The sequence below is a fragment of the Diabrotica virgifera genome, chromosome 7 (genome assembly GCF_917563875.1).
Source record: "Diabrotica virgifera virgifera chromosome 7, PGI_DIABVI_V3a".
NCBI lineage: Eukaryota > Metazoa > Arthropoda > Insecta > Coleoptera > Chrysomelidae > Diabrotica > Diabrotica virgifera.
The window spans coordinates 81,382,095-81,391,176 of NC_065449.1; positions in this window are offsets into that span (position 1 = coordinate 81,382,095).

The following is a 9,082-nucleotide window of genomic DNA, read 5'->3' on the forward strand; positions in this document are numbered from 1 at the left end:
AATAGAACACAATGGACAAAAATGAGGGAGGCCTATGTCCAGCAGTGGACGCAAAGAGCTGGATGATGATGATGATGATGATGATGATGATGATGATGATGATGATGATGATGATGATGATGATGATGATGATTGTCAGAGTAGGTACTTATATAATTAGTCCCTATTTCAAGTATTTCACGTATCTTTTTATAAATCTCTTAGAGAAATAATTAGAGTTTCTATATGAGGCCCCTAGAACACAAGGGTGTAAGTGCCAAAAACATAGTTTCAGTGTTCAGAACTAAGACTTCTTGGCAACTAAAATATTCAACACTGTTGGCCAAGTAGTTATAAACCGGGAGATATTAACAGAACTTCAACCACGATTTTCTAAGTCCTGCCCTTTGCAATACTGGAAGGTTAGAAAAGGTACTTACAATTTATGGATAAATCCACGGGTTTCCTGTGACATTTTCCTATGAAAATTAGATTTTCCATGAGGAAAAAAATGGAAAGTTGTGATGAATTTCTGAGTCCTGCCATATCCATATATAATGTTCCGTTTGGTGTGTGTTGACGGAATTAATTATATAAAATAAATATTAATTAAAACGCAAACAACTGTCAATAATATACTTATTTATTTTGGTAAAAAAAAAGGTGTTTTGCTTATAGATCTCGTAAGAGTGTCAGACCACTTGCTGGGATGCGAAATCGACCGAGACTGGTGAAAACGACTCCGCTGAACTAAAAACATTAGTTTGTGGTTTGTTACATTTTTTAAGCCATACCTTGCATTTGTTAGAGGAGTCAATTTTATTTCTTTAATGTGTAAGGGGAATCAGTAGAAGCTTAAGTTCAAGTTTTTGGGGTCGCCACCCTTGTCCCCCGGCCGCCATCTTTGAAATGGGGTGCAAAGGGGCTTCGCGCTATATCTCGTAAACTACCAACCCTACGGAAAATCTAATTAAACATAAAATGTAGCAAATTAAATTTTCTACAATTTTGTTTCTATTACTTTTTATCGTAAAGTGTCCAACAAAAAAGATATAAACAAAAATATGTAAAAATTGTTTAACAAGTTTCCTTTTGGAGGATATAACTTTTTCTCAGTTCATTTTAAAATAAAATAACATTATATCAATTTTTTAGAGGGTTTTTCAGCGAACAATTTCCACTATAAAGTTGTTTAATTCAATTTATTTATCTAGGTTTTACAGCGCTCCAAACTTGACCAGATTCTCGAATGCTCATAGGGATACAATAAAAAAAAGTTAGGCTTACTTTTCTACCTATACATATTTTTTATTCATACAATTTATTATGATTTTAACATTCCTATGCTATTATTAATCTGTTTTTGACCTTTCTCCCCACTATAAAACTTGTAACCCTAAGCATATATAGAAAAGACCCAAGAAGTTGTTTGCCGGTTCAGAAGAAGAATGACGCAACCGCAAAATGCCAAATTCTTAAGAAGAGCAAAAAACGAATTTTTGATATCAAAATCATAAAGTATGATAAAAATTAGCCATTCACCACACCGTGGCCAGGATCTCGAGATACAACCGTTTTTTGGGGTGTGCCGCTTGTCTATGAAGTAACAAAGCTTTTTTCCTATTGTATATTTTGACTTAAAATTTTCCCAAAAACTTCTTCATGAATTATATTTTATTGTTGTGTTGATTAAAATTATAAACTAAAAAATTTGTCACTCAACTTTTTGAAGTAAACATGAAACTAACGAAATATGATGACAAAATGTTTAAAAACTAACAACTCCTTTTTTAATGTGTTTAAACATTTTGGACAAATTCCATTGTTAGATACATACTTCAAAAGATGACACAGTAAAATTTTCAAAAGGAAATATTTACAGCGACCAAGGATACAGCGAGGTAAATTTGAAAAATCATCAAAACTGATTTTCGGCATTTTTGTATAAAATCTGATTTTTGAACATGTTCCAACAAATCTAGATAAGAATAAACTTCATATTCGGATTCAGCGACCTCGAAAACATAAAAATAGACCAAAATTGGTTTATTTTTAATTTTTATTTATAAAAAATCAAATTTACCTTAAATTTGATTTTCGCGGTCGGCATAACGATTGCTGCCGCTCGCCTATAGAAAAGTATTTTTTTATTGTATTCCTATGAGAATTCGAGAATCTGGTCAAGATTGGAGCGCTGTAAAACCTAGATAATAAATAAAACTAAACAACTATACAGGGTGTTTGGTAAAGAATGGGCCATAGCTTAACCTCAGGTTCCTGGGGTTAAAATAGGCCGATTTAAGCTAACTTACCTTAGTACACAGTTTATAATAATCGATATACAGGGTGTCAAAGTTAAACTTTTTTTTTATTTATTATTGAATATTTCCTGACAGGTATGAGATAACAACATGAAATTTGGTATGTGGGGGTTTTTTGGGTCGAGAAAACTAAATTCCCTACCAAAAATTATGTATTGCCCAGAGGGCGCCACATACGCCTTTCAGCACTCATTTATTACGTTCAATTTTTTTTATCCCTCACTCTGTATAATTTTGACATTAAAATTTTTATTCTCCTATTAGTTTTACTTAAAAAAGGTATACTTCTTTCATCTCCCTAAATTCAACCGTTTTCGAGATAAACGCATTTTAAATCTGCGATACACCATCATTTTTAGCATAATATCATTGTAGTTACACCCGAAAAATAACTTAAAACCATAAAATTATCCAAAAATGTATCGCAAATTTCTTCAAATGGAATTTGCGATGCAATGACATAAATTTGAGAACTGGCACAATTATTATGGTTTTAAGTTATTTTTCGGGTTGAACTACATACAATGATATTATGCTAAAAATGATGGTGTATCGCAGATTTAAAATGTGTTTATCTCGAAAACGGTTGAGTTTAGGGAGATGAAAAAGTATACATTTTTTAAGTAAAACTAATAGAAGAATAAAAATTTTAATGTCAAAATTATACAGAGTGAGGGATAAAAAAAATTGAACGTAATAAATGAGTGCTGAAAGGCGTATGTGGCACCCTCTGGGCAATACATCATTTTTGGTAAGGAATTTAGTTTTCTCGACCCAAAAAACCCCCACATACCAAATTTCATGTTGTTATCTTATACCTGTCAGGAAATATTCAATAATAAATAAAAAAAAAGTTTAACTTTGACACCCTGTATCTCGGTTATTATAAACTTTGTACTAAGGTAAGTTAGCTTAAATCGGCCTATTTTAACCTCAGGAACCTGAGGTTACGCTATGGCCCATTCTTTACCAAACATCCTGTATAGTGAAAATTATTCATTGAAAAATCCTCTACAAAATCGCCATGATGTTATTTTATTGTGAAATGAACGGAAAAAAGTTATAACCTCCAAATGGAAACTTCTTACACAATTTTCTCATATTTTTGTGCATAACTTTTTTGTTGGTCACTTGACGATAAAAACTAATAGATATAAAATTGTATAAAATTTAATTTGCTACATTTTATGTATAATGAAATTTTCTGTAGGATTGCTAGTTTAGGAGATACAGCGCAAAAGCCCTTTGCACCCCTTTTTCCAATATGGCGGCAGGGGGACAAGGGTGGCGACCCCAAAAACTTGAACTTAAGCTTCTACTGAACCCTCCTACACATTAAAAAAATAAAATTGACTCCTCTAAGAAATGCAACCTAAATGTAACATTTTAATGGACTAAAAATACATTGCAGTGTTTATACGAGGAGAAAAAAAAATCACTGAATTCACTAATGCCCGACACTTTCTTGATAACTTCCGGTAAATCTTGCTTTTCTCTTCAGTCTGTTGTTTTCATTGTCTGTGTTCGTTTTGCTGGACACTGTCATTCTTTCGGGCTCGTGATGGATACTTTCGTGAAGCTCGTACGCCGGCTTCAATCTGTCTATGGAAATTGTTGTTTCTTTTCCATTTACACGGACGACAAAAGTCTTGTCACTTCGCTTAATAACTGGAAAAGGACCGTGATATAGGGTTTCTAAGCTGCTTTTGATTGTATCACGGCGGATGAAAACGTGAGAGGTGGTTTTCATGTCTTTGAAAATGATTCAAAATCTATTGTGACTTGACCCCCCCAAGTTTTTTTGGTCTAGAACCGCCACTGACTGTCGGCGACAAATTGTCAGCAAATCTAATGCGTACTTTGAAATACATAATATAAATAATATCGTTAATAGATAAATATACAAGGTATATTTACCTAGTATAATTTAATAATTAGTTATTAATAATAATTAAAAGTAAATATACCTTGTTTATTTATCTATTAACGGTATTATTTATATTGGGTGAGGTTAGGAATTGTCAACGACAGGTAAATTGTCAGTTCGCTAAACTCATACAACTGGCATAGTGATTTTAGTAGGTAAATTTTTTTTTGTCAATTTTGCCAAAATTGGAAAAATTACTAACTATTTAGTAATTACTAACAATTTAGTAATTATTTTTTGTCAATTTTACTAAATTGGCAAAATTACTTACTAAAATCACTATGGCCAGTTGTGTCTGAGTTTAGAGTATTACCAGCAGCGTTTAGGTACACGCGAACGCTTTTATGTATAATAGTAGCGTTCGCGCGTACTCTGGACAATTTGTCGCCGACAATTCCTAACCTCACCTAATATAAAAAATACCGTTAATAGATAAATATACAAGGAATATTTACTATTAATTAATATTAATAAATAATTATTAAATTATACCAAGTAAATATACCTACCTTATATATTTATTTATTAACGATATTATCAGGGCCACCGTAAGAACTACTGGCGCCTGTGTGCAAAAAAGGATTTTGGCGCCCCTTAAGGCTTAAGATAATGTTTTTTATTTATTTTTTTGAAGGTAGGTAGGTAGGTGCTTCAAATAAAGCAAAATAGGAACAAATAACACCATTGCAACACCATAGCAAATCTTAATTGAATAAAGTTTAAGGGGTTTATTGAATCAATTCTGCTAGACCATCTTGTTACACTTAAATAGGGCATAAAATAGTTAGAAGTTAGGTATTTCTTATCTACATTTTTGTCTACGGAATGGGTGTTTGTTATTTTTATAGCGTGATTTTTTATTTTATATCTATAGAAAGACTAATAATGTCATCCAAACAAAGTAAAACTGAACTATTTAATTTATCAACTTTTATTTTAAAATTAATTTTTTCTTTTGATTTTTTTTGTAAATATTTTTGCAATTTTTGACCCTCGGTTTTGGCGCCCCTAAAGGATGGCGCCCGTGTGCATTGCACACTTTGCACATATGGTAGCGGGGGCCCTGGATATTATTTATATTATTTTAAAGTGAGCATGCGTTTTCTGACAATTTATCCAATTTTCTGACAATTTCAGGTTCTCGCGAACGCAACTAAACATTTACAAGAACTTCAATATTTCATTTAGATATCCCGCTACTTTCTCAACCAATTATGTACAACTCATCAAAATAAGTATATTCACAGGATTCACAGTTGTTGCATTTGCCCTTATTATTAGACTAGTAGGATCAGGATCTGTAATCTCGCCTCCGGCCATAGATATATAATAGGGCTTTTCATTCACAGTCATTTGTTTCGAGCTTCTGTCATGTGTCACATAATATTAATATATCTACGACATACGTTATTGGTATATACAATAATACAAACCAAAGACGTATGACGTAGATATATTAATATTATGTGACACATGACAGAAGCTCGAAACAAATGACAATCGATGAAAAGCCCTATACTCTAGATTGCGCCTTACGATCTTAAAATGGGTGACGGTTGCGACAGAGATAAATGAGCCTATTTGGTCGGTAGTCTCTTTCTAATTCAAGGGGAGTATCGACGACGTCACTATCCTACTCTGTTCGTCGAGTATTTTAGATGGTTTGACAGTTCGAGCGGATGGCGACGAGAACTGGTCGTTTGTCTTCGGACGTGGATAATCCTGGTTCGAATCCCATACCAATCTTTACTTTTTTTTATTTTTTATTTAATCAATATTGCGTTTATTAGATATTATTACATCTCTAAAGTAAATCCATGCAAAGAAATATATAACAAATAAGAAAAACTGTGTAGGTACCTATAGATTTTTAAAAATATAAAAGCCAATGTTATTTTTTTAATAAGTTAATGGTAGAATAATGTAAAGTAATTGTTAAAAATATTCGTAAAAAATTACCAATAATTAATATTAACATAATGTACCATCGATTTATTAATTGAATCGGTCATTTCAAAAACAACATGAGTCACATATTCCTAATTTTACAGAAGAGCAAAGAAAACTAACTATATAGTCGAAAGATGGATGAAATGGACCGTGATAGTCGTGACGTCAAAACGTCAAAAAAAGTTTTCCAAACACGTTGTGTCTAGGTACACGCTAAAATGTACGCAAATAAAAAGTTAAACTTCATCAAGCTAGTGACTATTTAGCGTGGGCAGTGATTGTATATTTTGATACACGCTATTTTGATATGTTTAGTGTTTGTTTGATAGAAAAATATTTGTTATGACGTTTAATTCTACCTAACCTTTTTATTTGCGTACACGTTAGCATATACCTAATACCTAGACACAACGTGTTTGGAAAAATTGTGACGTTTTGACGTCACACTATCACGGTCCATTCAGAGTTATATTTGTAGTTTTGTTCCTAATGTTTTTACTGGACTGGTGTCGTTTTTGCACACAACGTTTATCTTAAATGAGTCGAGTAGTCGAGTCTATTTCCTCTCAAAAAGTTAGTTTCTGAAAATTGTGGACTTTGCTGTGTTTGAAATGACCGATTCAATTATAAGTAATTAGACATTATTTTTATTTATGAAACTATTGTTACAATTTTTTAAAAAAGTAGAAGCAAAACAAACATTCACATCATTCGAATAAGGACGAATTTATACATATTAATAACGAATGACTTTTATTTTACTATGCAGTTCACAAATTATGTATTCCAATATTAACTTACTATACATACATTTATTATCTGCTAGATTTACTTAGGTCCATTTTTCAGATGTAAAAATATCTAATAAACGCAATATTGATTAAATAAAAATAAAAAAAGTAAAGTTGGTATGGGATTCGAACCACGATTATCCATGTCCGAAGACCAAAGACCATTTCCCGTCACCACCGGTCACCACCCGCTCCAACTGTCAACACATATTACTCGATAAAGTGGGATATTCACGTCGTCGATATTCCCCTTAAATTAAAAAGAGACTACCGACCAAACAGGCTCATTTATCTCTGTCGCAACCGTCACCCATTTTAAGATCGCAGGGCGCAATCTAGAGTATTATATATCTATGCCTCCGGCGGTCGGTTCTGATCATAGAGTTATATATTAGCATAGAGAGAGTGTCATTCAGAGCGAAGTGACGACACCATCTTTTATATTTGGATTAGTGCTGTTTCACTCTATGTTAATCATAGAGTTATATATTAGCATAGAGAGAGTGTCATTCAGAGCGAAGTGACGACACCATCTTTTTATTTGGATTAGTGCTGTTTCACTCTTACTCATAGTAAAGCTGCTATAGTTGTCCTCCTCTTCCGTGCCTATGTTCACACTGAATGTCATCATAGATTTTCGATACAATGTGTTAGAAAGAGATGCAGCAAACCAGTCCATGAGATCTTGTCGTCATGAAGCGCGGAAGGTAGGCTCCCTCTATGTTAATATATACCTCTATGATGTTAATATATACCCAGAGATATGTAAAGAAAATAGATCAGGCTAGTCATATGCCACTCAATGCATCGGGGTGTAACGCCGATATCAAGTACGGTGGTCTAGCTATCTTTGTCTGTCGTGCGAGTGTGAGCGTATCTACCAAGAGGTGGGAATAACGGAACGACAGTGACACACAGGCGGCGGCCATCATATGCTAGAGAGAGAAAGCTAAGCGCCGGTAGAGAGAGATAAATAGACCACCGACCCGAACTGTTCCGCGTTACGTTATTTTTCGAACTGGTCTAATCTATTGTGTTATATCTATGTATATATCTCTATGGTTCTGATGGCTAACCTCAAAAACCTGGAGTAATAAAATCTGGCTCTTGAGGAAACAGTAGCGATCGAACAGATAGCAACAAACGCGTTTCAAGATTGCGGCTCTAAGTTTAAATATTTTGTCGAGATATTTGGCACACATATTCGTAATATAATAAAGAATGACGGTACAGAGCCAAATTTCAGAAATATGTTAGTATGTGAAAATTACTCTATAACTAAATAAAATATTGAAAAAAAGGAGCCTTTACCGCCATTAAGAAAGACAAAAAAATACATTTTCTTCAAATAAACTTTATCCCGTGCCTAGATTTTGTGTCACATTGAAACTAATAAAAATCGATTTTTTTATGACACGAAATCGAACGTCACTGACTTGGCAACATTTCGCGCCTATGTGTATAAAAATTATTGTTTTTTATAGTATAAACGTCACTGTGGCGAATTACCGACGCACTGTTGCCTCACTTTTGAAAGTTCGCAGAACTGGGACCGCGTTTGTTGCTATTGTTCGTCCGCTATAACTTTTCCCATGCGTCACGATTCATTTTCAGTAGTAATAACCCAAGGACATTGATAATTGTTCGAAAAAATTTTATAACAGATTTCGAAAGCTTGTTGCTTGGAAACAGACCGACGCCGTAGGCGGAGGTCTGTTGCCTGTAAGCAACAAGCTTGAGAAAGTTGTTAAAAAATTTTTGAGCATTTATCAATGTTCGAGGGTTATTCGGATAGAAAATTTTTTGCTGGTTATGAAAAAAAAATACAGAGTAGAAACAATTTATTTAAATGTGCAATTAACAAGTATTCTTTGGTATATTTGATTCGATAATTTCATTAATATTCTCATCAGTATTACAACCAAATAGTGACATTTTGAAATATTGAATATTTGAAATGTCAAAATCGAAATGAAACGAAATGTAGGTATCCATAGCTACATGATTGAGTGAAAACAGCCCATGGGATCTGTTTTCAGTATAATGTTGGTTTTATTGGTTGTATTCAATCAGATGACCACAAATTAATTGATTTCATTGGATTTCTAATTGAG